This window comes from Felis catus, chromosome A1, assembly GCF_018350175.1.
Source record: "Felis catus isolate Fca126 chromosome A1, F.catus_Fca126_mat1.0, whole genome shotgun sequence".
Lineage (NCBI taxonomy): Eukaryota > Metazoa > Chordata > Mammalia > Carnivora > Felidae > Felis > Felis catus.
The window spans coordinates 223,146,054-223,169,239 of record NC_058368.1 but is presented as its reverse complement, the minus strand read 5'-3'; the positions used below and the strand labels follow the sequence as shown (position 1 = coordinate 223,169,239).

At 36.9% G+C, this 23,186-nt stretch overlaps 1 protein-coding gene across 9 annotated transcripts in view; it reads right to left on the bottom strand.

Annotated features, from left to right (window-relative positions):
• The window catches only part of CDH18 (cadherin 18), a 1,009,468-nt gene that overhangs the window by 492,809 nt on the left and 493,473 nt on the right, over positions 1-23,186 (bottom strand). The window contains exon 1 of one of the 9 annotated variants that reach the window (XM_045038569.1): positions 1,872-2,079. The exons of the other annotated variants lie outside the window; for them this stretch is intronic. The gene's annotated coding sequence lies outside the window, so the exon portion shown is untranslated. Of the gene's footprint in view, positions 1-1,871; positions 2,080-23,186 lie in introns of those variants that run through there. 9 annotated transcript variants of the gene reach the window in all.

Below are 23,186 nucleotides of genomic sequence, written 5' to 3'. Positions count from 1 at the left end.
TACTATCATATTTTCCTTTACTATTGGGTAATCTCCAGTTGGACATTTCTGTGGCATCTAAAAGAGTGAATCCTCATTTTCTACCTCTCACCCTTGGCAGGAAATCAGACTTCACCATTGGCATCATTTTTGTTTTTTGTTTTTTGGTTTTTTTTTTGTCTTTTCCCTTCTTACGTTAGCTATGTCTGTGAAAATCATCAGTATTATGGTTTATAAAATACTTATCCAACAAGGCATTAAATGAATGTGTTATTAAGAGAATGAGTGGGCTGACCTACACTAGGTTAATTAATTATCAAGAAACCCAGAATTAACTACCTAACAGGAGGCTGGAAAGAAACCAGCATCATGATTGGTGCTTGCACCGGCGTGTTAGAGCACAGAACTAATTCTCTACCAGGATCATATCCCGCGTTCCCCTCCCACATCGAGCCAGATACACCAGAGATCTAATCTGGACTTCAAACTCTTGATTTAGAATATTTTCTGCAGTAAGACAAGTCCATTAAAAGAAAAGAGAACCATTACTGCATAAGGGAAGCCCCCTGCTTTGAGAAATCTGTGGGTGATCTCAGAGTGGAAAATAAAGGTTCCAAAACATTGTCAGAGCTTAAGGTTATTTTATTTATGTGTTTGTTTATTTACTTATTTTACTTTTTTTTTTTTGGCTACACAATAAAATCTTTCTCTGATCTGTCTCTCTCAGCTCAAAGCAGTGATGCCATCACCTGAACGAACAGAAGACCATAATAATTTTAGCTAAGAATTTTATTTCAGGATTTCTTGAAATCCTGAAGGGAAATAGCAAGGAGCATGTACTCTTGATTAATCTGAAAGTTCATTAAGTACCACAGGACTGATATAAGGAAATGCTGTAACAACCAGCCAATAAAATTGTATATTTTCACCTGTTACATGACAGGTTTGCTCAGTTCCACATCCGCACGTACAACACACACACACACACACACACACACACACACACACACACACAGGCATATAAACATGCAGAAGGCACAACTTTACCTTGATTTTTAGACGCAAACATTAATAGATATCAGTGTTATTCCCACAGGTTCAAGAAGTTAAGAAGGGTAAATGAATCAGAGTTAGCAACCATAAGGGCATATACTAAATAAAGTGTGCTGCTAATCACAGGAGCCTACCTGATTCCTTTTTATGCATCATTTATAGTGCCCTTTAAAAGAAGTAAAAGTTTCATCTTAAGCGTTAATAAGCACTTACGGAAGCAATTCAGGGGAAAATAACGAAGAATGAAAGAGAGAAAAAAAGAAAATGAGCGTTGCTCTCCTGCAGCTTCAGACCTCAGCTCTCACGAAATTTTAGAGGATATTGGCAAGGCAATAATTAAAAAGCACCACCAAAATTCCAGTTGCGACGTCCCTGTTTCTATTCTGACAATGCTCCCCCTCACTTTCACAGTTAGACATAGGTGACGGCTCAATTTGAGGCCATCACTACTCAAAGGTGCCTCTCGGACTCCTTCCAACTTCTTCGGGGGGCAGGGCGGACCACGACACCATCCACCGAGAAACATAAACAGATACCCAGCCGGCTTCTTAAGACTCACATTCCGTAGGCTCTACAGCAACATTCCTGGGTAAGAAAATTTCAAAAAAAAAAAAAAAAATGTATCCCAGCCCCAAGGTTTCAGACGCATCAGCCCCAACTTTCCCGCTCGCCCTAGATCCTGCGAAGCCAATCCGGGAGGAGCATCTCACCAAACACTGGTTTTGACTCAGAACCGGGTAAGCAGACCCACTGCCCCCCCCCCAAAAAAAATAAATAAATAAAATGCAATAGATAGTAATGTCGCTACAGAGTAAAGTGTCGTCTTACGGAAGCCTTACCTTGGCTGACTTGCCCCGACTGGCGGAAAGGAACTTAATTTACGAGCAGCATAGAGGGGACTCCCCCCCCGCGCTCAGGGCACAGCCACCTCGTCCTCGGAGAGCCCCAGCCTCGGCTCAGCGCTCCTGGAGCCCCGGGCTCCGCGGCTCCGGCTGCTGCAGCTCCCGAGCGCGCCTCTGATTGGCTGGCGGAGCCCGTCCGCCTGATGCTCTCCTCTGCCCGTCTCTCCTCCTTCCTCTCCTCCCCGCTCTCCGGCCGCTGCCTTTCCCTTCTGCTTCTGTCTCCTTCTCCCCCCCCCCCGCCCCACATCGTGCAGCTTTGGGGCCGCGCAAATGGACACCCTTTAGAGCCCTCCCTGCAAGGTCAGGTGGAAAGCAATGCCCTTAATTAAAAAAAAAAAAAAAAATTAAACCCCTAGACCAACAGCAGCATCATTAGCATCACCGCTCTTGGGGGAAAAGGAAAAAAAAAAAAAGACAGGATTCCGAGACGGTGTAGACCCTCCGTTCTCTGCGGGGAGGGGAAACCAGGGGATGGGGGCGGGGGTGGGGGGCGACAAGGGGTTTGACTATATCAGATGGCGTGGGAGTAGACGTTGGGAGGGACCCGGAGGAAAAGCAGCCAGGACAGGCACTGCTGTGGCAGGCGGGTAATAAATTTTCCTATTTCCGTGCAAAGTCGTCACAGCCTGCTAAACATTCAACTGCTGGCTCATTCATCAGTGATCCATAGTCCGGCGGTAGCCCTGAGATTTAGCTTGAGTGATGCCCTTTAATGCCTTACCCCAAAGTACTCGAGGCGTGGACGGTTTATAGGAGATAGAGCGTTCCCTTGGAGGTCAGCATTCTATTTGGAAAGATAAATAGGAACTCCAGTGCCTCGCCTACCCCCTTTTGCCCGCACCAGGGAAACGCCCTCTCACACTTAAACTTCTCAACTCTTATCACTCCGGAGTAAATTAAAACGCTTTGTAAGGTACATAGATTTTGATAACAAGGATTCGGGCCCTGACTGGCGGTATTCAAAATTAATGTGGAATAGCTTCGGCACTTTCCCCCAGCGCAAAGTCACCCACATCCACTCCTTAAGAACATGGGGCATCCTTAAAGGAGTGTAGCAAGGGACTGTAGGAGTTTATCTCAACTGAATGGTTATTCCGAGGGTCACTTTGCAGGTGTATCAAGAATTCCACGAGACCCTCTGACACTACCTCCAGGAAGACAGCAGCATTACTTGCTCCCATCCTATAAATGCTCAGGTTCAGAGATTCAAAGGAACAAAGACATAAACTTAAGAGACGCGGTAGGATGGGGAAAGAGACCCTGTAAAGTCCAGGAGATGTGGATTCAAATCCTGATTCGGACTTTTTTCTATACCCAATGCGTATATGGCGTTTCACTGCTGAGAGGATGCTTCTATTTAAAATCGAGAAGGCGATCTTGACTTCAGAGGGTCTCTGCAAAGATTAAAGGAAAATCTCTGCCATTGTGCTTAATCCACGAGAAACTTTTAATAAACTTTAGTTCATGTCTAATCATCTCCTTCTTTTGTTCGGCTTCCAGAGAGGTCAAAGAGGTTGAGAAGTAGGTGGTATTTCCAGGAAACGTCTAGTGCCTAAGCTGAGATGTTTTGAGTCAACGAGTTATATTTTACTATCATTATTTAGCTTGAGTGATGTGAAAAGTGAAGGGACTTAATTTGGTTTGGGTGTTTGAAGCGATTAAACAAACGAACAGAAACAATGCAAAAAGCATTTGCATTGGACAGTTTCTGGTTGTGAAGGGACTGTGCATTTAAGTGAAAAGTTACTCCTAAGAAAGACATTAGAAGTCATTTGAAAATTGCCAAAAACTCAACTCAGGGAAAAGTAGAACTGAACCGATAGCATCAGAATAATGAGCCAATGTTGTTTTATGTTTTGTATATCTTCTCTCATGCAGCTTCTGATTTACATGAGATTTTCCTTGCATAGTAGCCAAGCATAAGTTCTTGTTTGTGTTTATTGAAGGAAGTATTGAAAAATTATCCACTTCAAGGTTTTTCGGTTTACGAACTCATGGCAGGCAGCACGAGGAAAGGGATTGTTGTGAAAAATAATAGGGGATATAAAGAGGAGTCTGGGGTCTGTAAGAGGTCATGTAATTTAATTTTAAAATTTCACATTATGACATCCTCTAGAGAAGCCGGTTTGTTTAACTGCCTCTAGTTGAGGGAAATAAAATGTTTGCCAGCTTGCCAGTGAAGCTTTTGCTGAGACACCGGCAATGAGCATCCTAGGGATACACTTGAAAATAAGATGTGTTTTCACTAGTCTTCCTTGGTGGTTTTCCCTGGATAAGACCCTAATAAGCACATCTAGTGGCCAGTCATAATGGAAGTCAACAGGCACTTGCTCCTGAGTGGGATGGCATACGGAGGGATTTGTCAGCATCAGCAAACAATACAACGCATTTCTAGAAAAAGAATCGATTCACCAGGGGAGGATTTGTATCTCTGAGACTGCATCCAGATTAAGGGCTCTAGATTCTCCACAAATCCAATGATGTAATGTACGCTGGATTTCAATGGTTTCCAAAATTTCATACCTGAAACTATGCCAACCTTCTCTCGCCATAGAAAGGTGAACCTGTCAGCCGCTAACTGATTCTCTTATATTTTCAGCTTAAAAAGAATAAAGTGAGTAAACCAATGTGAAACACGCTGCCAGGTGGTGGGCAGGTGTTTATTTTCTCCTTATGTCAAAGATTACTTCAAAAAACTGAACAATGTATCAGTCAGCAGAATTTATTACAGAGTTAATCTTTGAAACTGAAACCATGGACATTTCTGATCCCAGTCCCCACTGCCGTTACCTTGGGAGAGTTATAAGAATCATTTTCACCAGTGACAGAGAAGCATCAGACACACAATTGATGCTGGTCAGACTATAGAAACTGGAAAGAAGAAATTGTAATGCTAAACTGTGATCATTCTCTGAGAGACAGACTCAGGAAATTGTCTCTTTAGATGTTATCTCATGCTCAATTTTACCTGGAAATTCAGAAGGCTATGAAATATTTTCAAATCTAAAGAAAGAAGGAATAAAAGGAAATGCGAGGATTGCCCTTGTTATAATTCAGCATGTAGAATGGTCAACTGTACAAACTTGTTACTGTGGTTGTTTCTTTTATTATTATTATTTTTAATTTATTTATTTAAATTGAAAGTAATTAATGTACAGGGTAGTATTGGTTTCAGGAGTAGAACCCAGGGATTCATCACTTACATATAACACCCAGTGCTCATCCCAAGTGCCATCCTTTTAATGCCCATCACCCATTTAGCCCATCCCCCCACCTACCTCCCCTCCAGAAACCCTCAGTTTGTTCTATGTATTTAAGAGTCTCTTATAGTTATGTGGATCATATGTAACTGAAATTACTGAAAGTGTACTAACATTTAAAAATGATCTGAGTTTTATGTAAACAGAAACAGCTGCTGAAAACATGAATCAATACACAATTTCCTTTACAGCTATTTTCTTTTATGTGTTTGGGTAACGGGTAGCGCAGATTGTGCATATCTCTTTAAGAGAAAGAAAACAGATTAATAAAAATATTGTCTCTAATTGTATGATTAAAGATGACCTAATAAAGTTAGCCTTTACTCGTGCTATTATCACATTTCCAATTAGGAATTAAAGAGTACTGGGAAAATATTGATATACGACAATGAAGAAGAGTGATCTATCAAAAATATTTCAAACTACATGCATAATTACTTTTAAAAATTAGCACCTCCCTTATTCATAATGATAGTTAGATAAATGAATGTACTTTTTAAGAACAATTTTTTCTGGGGTGCCTGGGTGGCTCAGTTGGGTGAGCAGCTGACTTCCTCTCAGGTCATGATCTCACAGCTCAAAGGCCCGTGAGTTCAAGCCCTGCATCAGGCTCTGTACTGACAGCTCAGAGCCTAGAGCCTACTTCCAATTATGTGTCTCCCTCTCTCTCTGTCCCTACCCTGATCTCTCTCTCTCTCTCTCTCTCTCTCTCTCTCTCTCTCTCTCTCTCTCTCTCAAAAATAAATAAACATTAAAAAAATTAAAAAAAAAAACAAAAATTTCTTCAGTCCATGTAAAATATCAACAACCAATAAGCTTGTTTAGATCTAACAGAACAGAATTGTTAATTGACAAGAAAAAGTAAAACTCCTCAATTTCTTTTTTTATTTTTATTTGAGAGAGAGAGAGAGAGAGAGAGAGAGAGAGAGAGAGAGAGAGAGAGAGAAGGAATCCCAAGCAGGCTCTGCATTATCAGCAAGGAGCCCCCATGCGGGGCTCTAACTCACTAAATGGGAGATGACGACCTGAACAGAAATAAAGTGCCAGACATTCAACTGACTGAGGTACCCAGGGGTCCCGAACCCCTGAATTTCTATGTATGTAGTTTGATTTATATAGATAGCTATTGCACTGTAAATGACAGAATGAGGACACTGGTTCCCAGATAAGTGGAAATTTACTAATGGACCCTAGTTTCCCAAGAATTAATTTTTGGACAAAAATTACACAAAGTACATAACAGAATTTCTAATTTTTAATGTTTTTATTTTGGGGGGGAGGGGGAGAGAGAGAGAGAGAGCATGATCAGGGGAGGGGCACAGAGAGAGGGAGAGGGAGAAACCCAAGCAGGCTCCCGGCTGCCATCAAAGAGCCCAACGTGGGGCCCAATCCCACAAACTGTGAGATCATGACCTGAGCTGAAATCAGGAGTCAGACGCTTAACTGACTGAGCCACCCAGGTGCCCTCATACCAGAATAAAAAAAAAAAAAAAGAATCTGAAATAATCTCAGTAAACTTTGCAGGTTTGATGAGAATAAAACAGTACACTAAGACTACAGATGAACATTTCCCAACTGCTGCAACTTGATTAAATATAGAGTCTATAAATTAGAAATTATTGAACTAAAGGTGGAATCTGGCAAAGTTAGATTTATTAAAGAGATTAACAAATCAGTAAGAGAAAAAAACAGCGGGATCACTTTAGTCGGTATAACATTCATATAAAAGTCATGTCAGCATAACCCCACTGCTTCCTGTGACAGACACAGTAGACTATAATTAGGGGAGATGTATATGACATGATCTTTCTATCTGCCATCATTATATCTTGCACGATTTCATTATAGCCCACATGGAGACGTTTTAATACAATTATTTGGTGTAGCAATTGGTTAGGCATCTGTCTCACGTGTTTAGAAGTGTAGTGGTGCTTGGCTGGAAGAGGGTCTCTCGTGGTAAGCTGCAAAGTTCTGACACGAATCTCTTCCAATTACTACTTCTATCAACTCTATGGAAACCAACGCCATCCATAGAAATTTCACACATTACAAAAAGCCAGTATATTTGGATAGAGAACTCGAAATACCCTTTTAGGGTCTTGAGAAAGTTATCTCACATTTCACAAAGAATACACACTACAGCTGGGAACAAAAGTATGAGTAGTAAATACATGGTAACAAAGATAAGGCTTTGGAGCAAAACTTGTAAATAAGGCTGAGAGGCTTCTACTGACAATAGTTTCCGTATAACTCGGTTATGTGATATAGACATCAACAATGTAAAGGTAAACAGGCATGCTGAATAAAAGTAAAGCATTGAAATATGGACGGCAATGATTTCACGCCTCTAAAATATTGAGAATGTACCTGGAATATTGAATTTTCAGAGGGCTATAGCTAATTCTGTTTCTTTTCAGTTGATGTCTATTTTTGTTAGCCACATCAGGATATATTTATTAAGTTAACAGTGCTAATATCATTTCTAACTCCACGTCTGTCTCCCTCACCCTTGGGATGATCACCATCCTTTCTTTCCCTGTAGCCCCATGCCTTATCTACCCTTCAGGGATCAGAACAAAGATCATCTCTTCTGAGAAAGCACCTTGCCTCAACAGTTCATACATTTTTTCAGGCCATAAAATGCAGCCCCTGATTTTTTTTACACCATAAAATACTTTTAAAACTCTGATAATATCTTGCTTTAACAAATTGTGTTATAGTCAGAGGCAACATGGCACAGTAGTTAAAAACACAGATTCTGGAAAGTTGGAAAGTTATGTAATTGGAACTTGGAAAGTTATATAATTATACGTGCTTTGTTTCTTCTTCAGAAAACTGTGCGTATAATATTACGTATCTCTTTTGCTTACTAGGAGGATTAAGTATGTCGAAATAGATAACATGCTTAGAAAACTATTAGGCACACAGTTACTTGTATACAAACCTGCTTCCTTTGTCATTTTTTTTCTTATCAGTCTCCCAATTGAATGCAAGCTAATAAACACCAGGAACATTGTTTGTCTAAAAGCAGTTTGGTATAATGTAAACAAGCCTACCTAGGGTCAAGCTCTATGTCTACCATTCATATTTAAAGAAAAGTTGCTTAACAAGGTTGTTTTACTCCCTGTGTATGGTGCCTGACTTGTAATGTGGGCAAACACACTCATGTTACAAAGCTCTCTTGGTCCCTGAAGAGTTTTACACACACAAAAGTGTCTAGAGCAGTCCTTAGCATATAAAAGGCTTTGAATAAAGGTTAGTTGAATCCAAATTTCAAGCGCTCAATAAGCACTCATTAAATAAATTATATTTGCTACCTGTGCTCCATTTTATAGCAGAAAAAGGCAAATCACAAACTCTTACCTGGAAGTTTTTTATTAATATTGAAAATATAGCTTCCTTGACATGTTGTGAGGATAGCACTCACTCAGTGCATATCTGTCTCTATTTACCTATATCTATATCTATCTCTATATTTACCTCTATTTACCTTTTTTGCTACTACCTAAGAAAAATTTACATTTTGATTACCCTGAAGCATTCTAAGATTCTTAACCATGAAATAAATATTATATTGCACACCTGAGAGAAATAAAAGTCTAAAATGTCTCTAAACCTCAGTTTATAGAAACAAGGGTTATTTAATTCATGTTCAATTAATCAACTCTAAGTTGAAGAAATCATTTTGAGAACTATATTCAATTTGCTAATGTACATTTGTGACCATCCTAGAGGGAATAGTAGTATAACAGTGACTTTTAAACTTCCTGTTATTAATGCTTTCCCTAGGAATATCTTACAAGACACTTTGAAAACTGATACACATATCACCTTAAATTTTAATATAAGATATTCTCTGTAATTCAAAGCACTTATCTAACATTTTCAAAAAATAATCCTAGCATATATGCAAATACTTTAATCTTTTTCCTATCATTGAACGTTAAGGTTGTTTTTAACTTTTTGATATTATAAATAATGCTTCTATGAACATCTCTTTTTCTAAATCTGCACCCAGATTTCTGACTACTGGATACAGGATAGAATCCTGATAGTGCAACTACTAAGCAAAATATATGACCATTTCTTAAAACACATAAATTATCTTTTTACTTCTCAACACCTTTAGAGAAGAGCAAAATATTAATTGGTCCCTCACTACTCCTGAGAAAAACATTTCAGGGCACCTGGTTGGCTCAGTTGGTTAAGTGTCTGACTCTTGATTTTGACTCAGGTCGTGATCTCAAAGATCATGGATTCAAGCCCCACATCGAGCCATGTGTGGACAGTGGATTCTACCCATCTTTTTGTCTTGGCCCCATCCCCATTTGCTCGCTTTCTCTCTCTCTCTCTCTCTCTCTCTCTCTCTCTCTCTCTCTCTCTCTCTCAAAAAAACAAAAAACAAAAAAACAAAAACAAAAAACCAAAAAAAGCAAAAAACAAGACAAAAAACAAACAGCAACAACAACAAAAAACCAAAAACAAACTTGAAAAAAAAATTTCTTTTTCCATTTGCTTATTCGGTAGCTAAAAAATTATCTCATCATTTTAATTTCTCTTCATGTGAATACTAGAATGTGTATAGATGGTTTCCTTGTTTTTTTTCTCTCATAATTTTCTGTCCTTATCCATTCTTCTAGTGTGCTATTGCAAATAGGGAGTTATAATATAAATTGTTCTAATGCTCAATCAGAAGATGTTTTGGAAATGGAGCTCAACAGAAGTTCCTATTCTTCTTTCTTATATTTAGCAAAAAAATGTTGTGTGTGTGTTATATAAGCTTATAACCTTATATACGTTTAAAACCTTATATACAGTCATTATATGTATATATAATACATTTACATATACATATAAATAAATATACATGGATGTGCATGTATAAGTATACAGGTATACAGGAACAGATTTTTTACAGAAAATGTATAAAAATTACCATATAGAAAGCACACTTCTAAGTTCCATTGAGAGATATAAAGAAAAAGTAGGGGAGATAATCTGTGGCTTTAAACGAAAACAACCACCACAAAACTAGAAAGAAATCACTAAAATGCACTGCAACACCATAAATTCTGTAAGTTATATAAGGACAGTGTTTCTCACATATTAAGAAATTGATGGGGCGCCTGAGTGACTTAGTTGGTTGAGCGTCAAACTCTTGATTTCGGCTCAGGTTGTGATCCCAGGGTCGTGGGAGTGAGCCTCGTGTCAGGCTCTGGGCTGAGCATGGGGACTGCTTACAATTCTCTCTCTCTTTCCCTCTGTCCTGCTCCCTGACTTAAGTGCTAAGCAAATAAACAAACAAACAAATTTTAAAAATGAAATAGGTAAATTACTTCCAATAGCACTTCATCTGAGATGAGGAGGGAGAATGGGGTTGATAAAATGTGCACACACACACACACACGCACACACTGGTCTGAGCAAAATGATGGCATTAGCCTTGATATCTTTCTTGTCTTCACCGCCAGGACAAGCTCATAATTGGATGAAGGGTGAAAAATAAAAGTATGGGGACTCTTGCTAGAAAATTAAGGATAAGCTTAATTGAATTGATGGCACCAATTTAAGCATGGGACCTTTCTGAATATGGGGCCTTGTGCAGACTCATGAAGAGCGCTACTCACTACTATCACCAATCCAATAAATTAGGTTCAACTCCCCTTGAGGGATAATCCTCACATTATCCATTGAGCTCTATCTCGAGTTCTTCTATCTTCATATAGTGTACCACATTTTACCATCAATTATTGCCAGAGTTTTTGCTAATCAGGTAGGTGAAATGACTTATCAGTTAACATGAGTGCTTAACTCTCATGTCACTGTGATCTACCAAACGATACAGCAAAGGAGTAAGAGGAGGAGGAATTTTTGGTAGTTTTTGCATTTTAGGTGTAGAAGCAGAGGCATCAGAAACGGAGCCCAATATGAGGAAGGACTTTCTGCATGCTGACTTGCAGAGTGAAAAAACTGTGGCAAATTTAATAGTTAAAATAGTTAAATAGTTTAATAGTTAAATAGACAGTTATAATAAATGCCTTTAACTTGGCATGAGAATAGAAAAATAAAGGTACACATATTTGGCGATATTTAGAGAAATAATTAGATTTATCATAACAAAATGCAGGTAAGAATGAATCAGAGTTGCCAAGTATTATTTTGGGGAAAAATGGCACCATCAAAGGGAAGAAAATAGTAATATCTGGTTGGGAAACACATTTAAGTTGGAATATGCCCATGTTGAGGTGTTAACCAGACATTATGAGGAGATATACAAGAGTCACGTGGTAATATGAGACTGCAGCTTGGGATAGGGTTTTGAAGCTGGAAGCACAATTTTATGAGTCATCTCCACAAGAATACTAATGATATAAGCCCCAAAAGGACCAGAGAAAAGTTTCTACAGGATCAATGATGAGGACATACTAGGTAATGTAACAGAGAGAAAGGAAGGGATGGGAAAGGAGGGGAGAGGGAAGTCAGAAAAGCTAATCAGGAAACACTATTAAATCTTAAGCTGATATGATTCAAAAGGGGTGGCATTTTAGTCAATTGAACTTTATATTACAGGTTCGTAAACAAAACTTTTCTAATATTTGCAAAGACTGACAGTGTAAAAATGTAGAAACTAGAAGATAAGTTTGGTCACTATAAAAAAAAGTCTGAACATGGATAAAATGAACTCTTAGTAGAGATTTACATATTCTACAGCATGCAAAAATCATCAAATGAGATCTCATACTTTCTAGGTTAACGCATGAAAAGCCTGATCTTCGTTCGAAGATATGTGATTAGCTATATTTTACCGTTTCCTTGCTTATTCACAATTTCTTTACAGAAGGATTTCCAGGTTAGTAAACATGTGTAATTATTTATAATGGAAATTAAAGACTGTCTTGAAAACAAGAATTTGACATGTGAACTCCATCACCTTCCCTTATGCTGAATGTGTTTGAGCGTACAATGTAAGGGTAGCTGCTGTATATTAAAGGTTATTTATGTTGCTACCTTGAAAGAAAACTTGGGTCATCACATAAAACCTGATTATTTTTAACTCGGAAAAATTTATAGAGGCCATCAATCCCTCTAAAGAACAGAACAAGCTACAAAGAGAACAGTGTCTCTAAAGTATTGTCTAGAAAGTGAGTCTAAAATAAATTTCATATTGCCAGTGTTAATTTGGGACTCTACGAAGATTGGTTAGATGAAAAGGAACTTAATTTGCCCATATCTCAGGATGCTTTATATTCTTATTCATTTTTATTTTTATTTTTAAGTGCAAGTCGATTGTGATGTGCCAAAATATTTTCCCTAAAGCACTTTGCCATTGTAAGCCCAGCCCTTTTTGGCTGTCACAGACTCTGGGGATTACACAACAGGGCAGGAAAGCAGAGAAAAAAAATCAGTCTTTATATTTATTGCCCTGCTCTGCGTCTGGCCCTTAGAGTGGCAAGATTAAACTGTAGGTAGGGTTAAGTTATTATCAGAATACTGCAGTCCTACTGAAACATATATGTAGGCCTCAAGTCATTGCCACAAAGGAACTGCCATTGTCCTTTGCCTCTCTAAAGATTCCTCCAACTGCCAATATTCATATATTATAGTTGGCATTTCACACATAGTACCCCTAACCATATGTTCTGACCATCACCGCTAAACAGTCATCATTGACATTGATGATTTTCTCAACACATTCTTCAGTCTAGAATTTCTCCTTTCTAAACACCCTTAAATCTTTCTAGTACATGTCTACAATATTTTGAATTTTACTCTGCACATAAAAGAAATCCAATGATACAATTTCTGTGTTAAAACGGCCTTGATCCCATTTAATCAACCATTTTCTGAATTTCCCTTAGAACTTCAGTGAATGCATTATGTAATTGAGTTCTTTACGGCAAAATCCTTGTGCCATTATTTTTTTTTTCCTCAAGGGACTTGAACACAAAAGCTTAGATTTTAGATAGAGACCAATTGGGTCAAATTCTGGCATTGACACTTATTCAGTATGTTGACATTGATGGACACTGGCTCTCAGTTTTCTCATCTTTTGATGGAATAATAGCATCTTCTGGAAGAAAAGTTACAGTGATTATATACATTGGAGATAATTTATATAATTCACCTATTATAGGATCTGGAATGCAATGTATACCCAGTAGATAAAAGTTATAAACATAGACACAACCTCTCAGTTACTGTTATGATTTCACCAAAATATATGCATATAAATGGCATTTTTCCTAAATGTTACAAAGTTAGAAGTGACTGCAAAACAGAAGAGAATGCATTGCAAAGGAAAACCAGGGTCTGATATCAGCTGATAGCAACAGGGTTCATTTGTTGGCATTCAGTGCTATTGAGATCACCTACTCCTCTGAAAGGTGAAAAGCAGGACTAAAGTAGGGAATCTGCTGCTATCCACAATCTGTTCAGGGAAGATACAGACTTTCTCTATTTTAGAGTTCCAGAGAACAAAATCAGAACCCAAAGATAAACGGGATTGGTTTGCCAATCACAGAGCCTATAGAGCACAACAATGAGTGAAACAGAGTGAAAATCATAAAAGGAACCCAAGCAAAAGGAAGCAATTCACTTGCTGGGTGTGTTTCCTGGGAAGCCATCACAATTTGCATTGGAATTCATTATCATGAGGTTACTCAATTATTTTAGGGCGTGATCAGTATTGCCTTTCCCAAATTTTGACTGATTTTGTCTGATTGAAATCAGTTAGAACAACCATACATTAGGATGTCGAAAGAAAGATGAGTGTGTGTTAACACCTTCTTTTTTAAAGTCAAACATTTTTTTTTTGTTTAGAAAGTTGAAAATCTCCCCCAAGACTGTAAAAGTCATGTGAACCTGCAAATTTTTGTGAAAATTACAACATATATAAATAACAGTATGTGGCTGTGCATTGGAGGGTCATGGGTGGAGCATTAAAATAAGCATTTTCTATTACAGTTTTAAATACTAGAGAAATAACATACTATTCTATAAATTATTCTGTCTTTAAAACAGACTTCAAATGGACAATGGCTTTTCCTAGTAACTGTATTGGGTTTCCCAACTCTTTTTTTTTTTTTTTAATTTTCTGAGGTGACCACTTCTACACTTGTCTCTTTTCTACTCTACATTTTTTTCATTCTTTCAGTGAGTGACCTCATAAGAAATCCATTTACAAAATAAAAATAACCATAAAATAACTATTTTGTCCGCATCAGACAAGTATCTTCCTCACACGGGGCAGAATCCTAAAATTAACAACTCAGGCCATGGCAGATGGGGGTGAGGAGAAAGAGGAACCTTTTTGCACTGCTGGTGGGAATGCAAACAAACAAAAAATTAAAGAAAATTGGAAAAGGAAAGGTGCAATATTCGGTTAACTATAGAAGGTCAACTGACTAACCATTTGTAATAAAAAATACATACTGACTCTAATCTGATATATATTGAAAATACATCCCATAAATATTTAAGATCAGAGTGTTAATTTAGACAAGTTTCCATAAAAACATAGTAATAAGCTGATCTATGTATGAACTATCTGTTAAGTAAATTATGTTATGAAATATTAGCACTTAAAATGCTGAGAAAAGTTTACAGTAAAATGTTTCTAAAAGTTTTTGAATGTGGGAGAAATTTTTAGGTGTGTCTCAAAATATGGAAATGATCAAGTGAGTGTTCATGGGAGAGGAGAACAAACAAAAAGCAAAATGGATAGACCAGAATGAGCAATGCAGAGGAGAGCAGAAGGTGAAATCAAGAGGTTTAATGAATAGTGTGAAGTGAAACACCTTACTGTAAATAGTGGTGTGTGTGTGTGTGAGTGTGTGTATGTATGTAAGTACATGCATTTGCATGTGTGTAGACCAAAGAGTGGCGGACAAATTATGCCAATTTTTGTATGGAATGTGAGCCTAGAATTTTTTGGTTTTGTTTTTGACATTTTTAAATGGTTATTGTTTAATGAAATGTGATTATATGGAATTCAAATTTCTGTGTCCATAAATAAAGATTTACTGGAACATAGGCATACCCATTCAACTACATTCTATGGCTGCCTTCCTGCTATAGCAATACAGTAGTTTGACAAGAGACCATATGGCTGAGAAAGCCAAAAACATTTACTATGTGGTACTTTACAAACAAAGAAACAAACAAAAAAAGCTGACCCCTACTGTAGATACATCTTTTGTGAGTTTCTCAATATATAACACATTCCATCAATATGATAATCAAAACTTGGCCAATTTTCATATATGTACTATTATTCTACACATCCTATTTATTCTGGATATGCTTTTTTGTGATGACAAAGCACAGTTTGCTTTGCAGATTATGCAATATACAAGTATAATTGTATGTGAGCATTACAAAAATATATACAAGTAGAAAATCAGCATACACTCTTTTGAGATACATAATCACTCATGTTTGCTATTTTTGGGGGCTGTGTGGATTTCTGAGAACAAGGCTTTATTTTCTATTTTAATTAAACTAAACATTTAATTACATTTCCAGTATTCTGTCAGCAGAAACAAATCTATAAATGTGGAGTGAAAAATTATGAGAGCTGGTCTTTAATATCCCATCACAAACAGAGCATGTTATGGGCAATCTGTTCTTTGAGGGTATATAACAACCATGCTTCACATGAATGTTAATTCCACTAAAGAATCCAACTACAGCACAGAACTTTTTCATTTTTAGCTAATATCTACCCATTAAAGCCCAAGATTTTGAAAGTCTATCATATTTACAACAATATCCTGCCCCTCAGGGTTTTAATTTCCAGCGCAAGAGAATTCAGTAAGTTAATGGATAATGCCTATTAAATACAAAGTTGGCTGCCAAGCAAATAACACCCTGCCTATGCCCAAATTCATATCAATAAAATTATATAAACACTTAAATTTTTTATTTTATTTTCAGTAGTCAATATGTCTACAGCAATTTGCTAGGTGCTCTAGAAAATAAATGCTATCTGTCCACAAAGTACTTAAAATGATACATGAGTTGCAGACTTGGAAATGTGAAAATGGAAATAAGGGACACCTCATATCCAATAAGGGATGTTAAATGTAGAGGACTCTATGTCATAGTTTCTTCCCATCTGCTCTCCTGGAGGGCTACACCTCCATTTACTAGCTGGGTTCTGGAATCAGTTCTTACATCTATGTATTTAGAAATCTGATTCCATTATCAACTAAGAACAGGCCCATTTCTCAAGACAAAATTGCCATTAACCAAGATCACAAGAATGATATATGAAATCAGAATAGAGATGGGTTAATGTATATAGAAAACCCCAAGTACTATGGAGACCAAAATTGCAAGTTCACACAAGAATCTATTCTTACTCAGTTGAAGCAGAGTAAGAAGTCATATTGTTATGAAAAGATAGCTTTATAAGAACAAAAAGGGGCACAAGTAGTTAATATCATTCACATTTTTAATTGCATCAAACTAAGATAATTCATGTTTCTCCAAAATATAGTAACACCTGGCCAAGACAACTCGTTTATGGATGGACAATGCTAATAACTGATTCTCTCTCTCTCTCTCTCTCTCTCTCTCTCTCTCTCTCTCTCTGTTTCCATGGTTGATAATACCCCATTTTCAAAGATAAAATATTTACAAATTTAATAAATTTGGGATGGCTGCAACTTTATTTTTCTGGATTAGAACTATTCTATCTCTTTATGTTTGTTTTTTACACTATTGGTCCATCATATTAATAATGAATTTTAAATAACAAAGTGCAAACTTATTTTTTCCTCTTCTTGGCAGATGTATCAACTGACCCCCAAAGAACTTGCATGGATAATGATAGAATATTCTCTATCCTCCATTTACTGCACATTTTGAAAAGTCGTATATTATTTTCCTTAACCTTTCTACCATCTCCTTAGATCATTTTTATCTGGCTTCTCTTGCCCTCATTCCACCATGCTAATTTCTCACAAAGAGTACTAGATCATTCCAAAGGACATATTTTAATCCTCATCTGAATTTTCAGTAGTGCCAACTAGGCTTTCACACAACCATTATTTTCTTACTTTTCGAGACAAAGTGCTTTTCTATTTTTACTCCCATCTCTGATTGCACCTTCTCAAACTCCTTTGCAAGCTTGCTCTTCCCCATGTTTGAGTGTTCCAATTCCTCATGACTATTTCCTTTGTTTCCTGGTTGGTACTCAAACCTAGGCAATCTTGTCAGAGACCGGGCTTCACCCAATTTCTTTCCAGGGATGACTCTCCCGTGCATATCTCTAGCCAATGCCTCTGCTTTGACCTGTATATACAACTGCTGTTTGAACATTTCATTGGATTTTTAAGATGCCACAAAGTTAGCATTCTAGAATGCTAGCATTCTAGAAAGTTAGCATTCTAGTTAGCATTATCTAGAATGAGATAATGATCTCATCCCCCAACTCTGGCCTTCTCCCTACAATTTCCTATTTCAATGAGAGGTTCTATTATTGAGGCAATCACACATTTCATGAACTCAATGGATCACCTTTTATTACCAACTCATCTCATCCTCCCTTACCACACATACATCTAGTGTGTTATCACATACCATCATTTTGCCCCACAAATAGCATTCCAATTCCTTTCACTGCCTTCTATCTCAGCCAACATGCTTCTTGTCCAATTTATCATCATCTCTCCCCAAAATTACAGAAATAATTTCTTAACTGGTCTCTGCACATTGACCGTTATTCCTATACAAACTATTCTACTCACTACATTAGAGTGATTTCAAATATAAACCTGATGTTTATTGATTACCTTATTAACCCCCTTTGATTCATTCAACTGATTTAAAATAAAGAGGGAAGTCCTTGCTTTGACATTCAAGACTAAGCATGGTTATTTAATTATTGTTTAATCTGAAATTGTATAAGGACACTGAGAGTTAAGAAGATATTTATAATAGTTTATGTGTTCTAAAAAGGAATATGTCTACCTATACTGACAGAGGGTTTAGTTCTTAATAATGGAATCTAAAATGATTTCAAAGAAAAGTGGGGATAGAAAGGATAAGGAGAATTTTTTTTATGAAAAGAAGTTGGAGAGGTCATTTTAGTCTAGAAAGGAGAACATAAGCAAAAGTACAGTAAGCATCATAAAATGTTTTGTTTGGACTAGGAGAGATCAAAATTGGGCATGATACCAGAAGAGTCAAATTTGTAGGGTTCTTATATAACCATTTCCATGCTTGTCACTAAAGCACTCTCCCTGAAGCAAATTCCTTTTGCTGCTTTGTAATGATATCACAAAACTCCTCTGTAGTCATCGATTTAGATCCCAGAAGAACAGGCAAAATAAAATGAGACTTTGTTGCATTCTCTTACTTGGAGGACACATCAAGAAGCTTCCCAGGGAGACTAAAATGACTTCTGAACTTCCCATTCATGTATTGTCATATAATAATATCTATAATTAATTTTCTATTACTTATTAAAGTTACTTGAGTAAACACTTTATTAAGACAATGTCAACATGATAAATATTTCTGAGCATTGTAGGAAATATCCTCTAGTCTAATAAGTGTGTCCTATGTAACTATACTCTAGATTTCTTATCTATGTCAGTGAAGTAATGTCTTAAAAGAAAAATAATTGCGAATCACTGTGATATTTGTATGTTTGAGGCATTCATATATATGTGATGATATTCCAATGTTTAAAACACATTCCACACTTGAAGAAAAAACTAGCTTGAAAGAGACTTCCAGCATTATTCAAATTCTGCTTTTTATTGTTAGAAGTTAAGACTTGTCTTCCCTAAACAGATACAGTGAAGGTTAGAACTCATTTTAAATTACTGAAAAGTCTGGAGATAATGCAAATTTAAAAAAAGTCACTGGAACCAATGTCATTTAAAAATAGGAACCCATGAGCAAACTCATCAAAAATATACTGTTTGTTGTACCTTCTCCAATTTTATTCTTTGGAAGTGCTTTGGAGTTGAGGTTTACTATTCTGCAGAAACAATAAATACTGAAGAATCACCATAGATCACCCCCTCTACCTCAGTCAATGCCTAGGTGAAGGTTGTTGTTGTTTTTTTTCATTCTCCAAAATGACCACCAATTCTCAATGCCCTTAGTAGTTTTCCAGTAAAGATTCCTTGTGAATAGAATCATTTTGGAATGATACTAGAACTTTATAAGTATTTGCTACTAATAAGTTATTATTTTTATAAGTGTATCTAAAAAGGAAAAACAATTTGTCAACTTTCACATATCAATCTTTACATATGATCCTGTAGTTATACACATATGAACTTGCTTACAATGTGTGAAGTAATGCTACTGCTTCCTACTGCAAAGGCAATCAAGCAGTTGATAGTTCAAATGCTGTAGAATATGGTCACTAGGGTCCATGTTCCACACGAGGAATGTTGTCACTGGGTTCCCATCCCACTGGGTTGTCACTGGTATTCTAAGGAAATGGGCTGATGGTTGTGACCCTGATAAGTTCTCCATCATAGCTCAAAAATAAGACTTATTCAGGGCACCTGAGTGGCTCAGTTGCTTAAGCCTCCAACTTCTGCTCAGATCATGATCTCATGGTTTCGTGGGTTAAAGCCCTATGTCGGGCTCTGTGCTGACAGCTCAGAGCCTGGAGCCTGTTTCGGATGTTTGGATTCTGTATCTCCCTCTCTCTCCGCCTCTCTCATGCTCTCTCTCTCTCTCTCTCTCTCTCTCTCTCTCTCTCCTCTCAAAAATAAACAAACCTTTAAAACAAAATAGGACTTATCCGATTGATGACTAACCAATTTAGAAAGTCTGTGAACCTTTTATTGTCCAAGATGTTAAGGAAGAAAAAGATTATTTTCAAGGCCTCTTGATATCTGATTCTGTTTATTTATATTTATTGGCAAATATCATGATGAATTTTATTTAGAGATACCAGCCATATAAAATAGTGAAGTCTTCTGTTTCATCATTTCCTCAATTTAGAGTTACACATTTCAACATAGACGTTGCAAACAAGCCTCAGGATACAACATGCACATTTAAATTTACACCTATCAAACTATTTTTAAAACCAAACCTTTGGGGAACCCACAATTTCCTTTGTAACTACTTTTATATCTGTATTTTGAGAACTAAAATTAGACTGTCACTTTGTTTTATGCAGCCAACTGTATTTTTGATGTGCTTTTCCCCAAATGCTGTGAAGAGTTAGAAAAGTTGTTTATGGTGAGATCCAAAATATTTTTAGATTACTTATTTAAGTCAACAGATACCCTGCTGCTTAATGTGTCATTTTAGAGAATGTGGTTGTATGAAAATGCCAATGACAGAATATTCACAGCATTTCTCTGATACTTAGAGAAGATCAGAGTAGGGGTTCTCCAAATATGCCAGGGAAGCATAGGACTACCATACTTTCAAATTCAATGAGGGCAGTCAAGTCCAACAGTTAATATTCAACTGCATTTCAAAATGTTTATAAGTGAAGGCTCTGTGCTAAGTCCTGCTTATGATTTTAGAAGGAAGAAAAATCCACAGCCTCTGCTCACAAGCCATCTTATGGTCTACTGGAGAAGAGAGAAACAGAAGGTAGAGGTTTAATGCTGTCAATGTGATAAGTTTTGCTATGATCTGATGAAGTCAGGATAAGAACTCTTCCAGAAAAGGCATCTAATCCAGTCTGAGAGGAATGGAAAAATCTCCCCAGAGAAGATGTACCGTGTTGATACCTGAAGGGTGGACAAGAGATAATCACGTAATGAAGGCATGAGACAGCCAAAACTTTCCAAAGCAAACAACTAGATCTAAGTTTTGGCTGTGTAGGAAGAAAGCAAAAGATACAATTACTTACTTGCACATGAAGTTAAAAAGTCAAAGCTTCAAAAAAAAAAAAAAAAGCCAAAGGCTAAGCATAAGAAAGTAAGAAACAGTCATGAATCTTTAGCAAGTCGATCTTATTACAGTCATTTTTTTTTTCTCTAACACTAGACAGGATTAACAATGTTGTGGATAGGGAAGTGGAGTAGAAGTGTGAATCCACAAAGTGGGAGCCTCAGTTTCAGAAAGTACCATTCCCAGATTAGCACCGATGAGGCAGGTGGAGGGAGGCAAGTGTGCATTGTATTTGTTTTCTTGATAACAAGAAAAGTATCTGATGATAGTGACTTGTTAAACTGCTGACCATTTGGTTAGGAGAGAGATTTGTCCAAGCTCTGACATTCTCTTTTCAGGTAGAGATTATCCCTCAGCAACCCAGGACACACACATTCTTCTAGAGTGGACGGTGGAGCAATGGACTTCTACAGAGTCAGAGATAAAATGAAAGGAAAAGAAATGCACTGGAACAAAAGAATCAACAGGAGGAAGCATGCTGGGGACGTTAGTAGGATGAACCTGGGCTTATGATAGTATCTCCTAGAATCATCGTGAATTATAGATTTGCAGTTCACTTTGATTACAAACTCTGGCTCAGAATTGGAGATAGGCCATCTTTAGCTGTGAGACAATAGGCTGGCTTCCCTAAATTTCTCATAGGTCCCAAAATGACAAAAAAGTGTGACCCAATATTTACTCTGTACCCTGAACTGGATATGAGAGAAATCAAGCTCTCTTAGATGTTACAGTGATTGGACATAGACCACCCATCAGAAGGATATGGGAGTAAAAACAGCATGTACTAAGGATCAGGAGCATAGTTATATCTCAGAGATACAGACAGTCATGCATTAGAATCGCAGCAAAAGCCTGGTCAACTATCAGAGTGTTGGATCTAGGAAAAGAGAAAAAGATCAATTTCATGTTTATACACATGGAAAAGAAAAGTGAGCATATTTAAATTAATATATCACTTTAAAATGTTAACTAATATGTGAATGTTCATTGTTGTGCACCTACTGAGTTGGATCGGATAATCAGTTACCACTCTCTTACAGAGAACAGGAGAACTGAATTATGATGTAACAGCTGAATAGGGAAATCATGAAAGGTTGCTAGGGATTATTGAGTTTTCCCGGTATGCGTTGGAGATAATGAGTTTGTGTTCCACCAGCAGAATGGTAAATAATTTTACTAATCAACATGTAGGTATCTGGACTGCATGATGTGGTAAAAAGACAAGGGTGTAAAGTTGGTATTCATAAGATTGAATGAAATTATAGACAAATGAGGTCTTCTGTCCTTAGGAAGTGCAGCTAAGAGAGGACAGAATTAAATCAAGGGATTGTGGGTCTTGATAGAAATGTGGAAGGACAATCAGCGGTAAAAGTAGAAAGAGAAGGTACTGAACTTTACTTGTTCATCTGAGATCCTCAAAAAAAAAAAATCTTTGCATCAACAAAACTCAACACTATGTATTTACAGTCTGAGTGCTGGTTTTAACAGACACGCAAAGAGATGTAGACAGACTTTCATGGTCCAATTTTAAGTGAATGGTATATTATCTAGACTCTGTACCAGGAGGAATGTAGGAGATTAATTTTGTGTTTGACTTTTTCTAAATTTCTGGGCATGGATTGGTTGCAGGCTTCTACTTTAATTCATGAGTTCTACTTGTGTATGAATATAGGCTTGTCTCTATATGCCATGGCCCAGGGACCAGTTTATAATTTCCAAGTCACATTCAAATTGCCTACAAGAGAAAACACCAATAATTATGAATATTATAAATGTACGTTTTTAATTAAACAGCAATGTCTTTCATTTGTTTTTTTTTTTCCTTTTCATGTCTCATGTTCCTTTTTTGAGTAACTGGCAATGTCAAAAGATAACCATCCACCTTGTCAAGAATTTCAAAACACATTTTCAAAATTCCTTGGAGAAACAATTGAAGATTTTTTCTCCTAATTAAAAGCATCACTTAAAGTATCAACTAATATTCCAAACAATGTATTTCTGAAGGACTAAATATGCACTGAAAAAACTCAAATACTTAAGGAAGTTATTTTCCTTGGAAAACTGGCTTTGGCTAATCAAGAGTAACCTTTCTTTTTTCTTTTTCTTT